Source organism: Leuresthes tenuis, unplaced genomic scaffold, assembly GCF_036924035.1.
Source record: "Leuresthes tenuis unplaced genomic scaffold, fLeuTen1.0.hap1 SCAF_5, whole genome shotgun sequence".
NCBI lineage: Eukaryota > Metazoa > Chordata > Actinopteri > Atheriniformes > Atherinopsidae > Leuresthes > Leuresthes tenuis.
The window spans coordinates 35,339,621-35,340,374 of record NW_027325359.1 but is presented as its reverse complement, the minus strand read 5'-3'; positions in this window follow the sequence as shown (position 1 = coordinate 35,340,374).

Below are 754 nucleotides of genomic sequence, written 5' to 3'. Positions count from 1 at the left end.
CTTAATCTGTAGGGATTGTTTTTAACTGAAGAAAGCAGGCTGGGCGACACTTCCATGTGTGGGTGGGGTTTCTGGCTGAGGGTCGGACATTAATGGACCTATTTATACGAAGGTCAGCGGACCGTGCAGAAAGTATTTGTACAAAGTTCTTCTAAGTTTGTGAGATGTATTTTGCTTCATGAGCTCTTTGGGATCTCTGTGGTGGTGCATAAAACCAAAATGACCATAATAAGTCAAACATAATTTCCCCTAACGACACAGTATTCACATTTGACTCTACTCCATGTTATAATCTGTGTAAGTAGGTCATTTTCTACACCTCCTTGGGCTTTATGACAATAAAGTTATTGGTGGAGGCTTCACAAAGGTTTTAATTCTGTTTGCAGGCACTAAATTAAGTGTCTAAAAATAAAGTTGCACCATTTTGTGATGGTTTAGAACGCACTGATTAGCAGATTTAAGCATTAAAATTAAATTAACATTAAATTTTAAGCATCTGGGTCCATCTACACTTTATTAAAGTGTTAACTTTTATTTCAGGTGGTTTACTTTTGCTTTTACTTGCACACATGATGCAGCATTAAATGAAAACTTTATTTCCCATAGGACTGTGACATCAGACTGGATGAAATCTTCCTTTTCTGGCCTGTCAAAGTCAGTAAACTCCTGTGAGACTGCAGGTTTGAGTCAGCTGACAACAGGCTGTTGTTACTTAAAATCAGTAAATGTCGCTTCATTTAAATCATTAAGACAG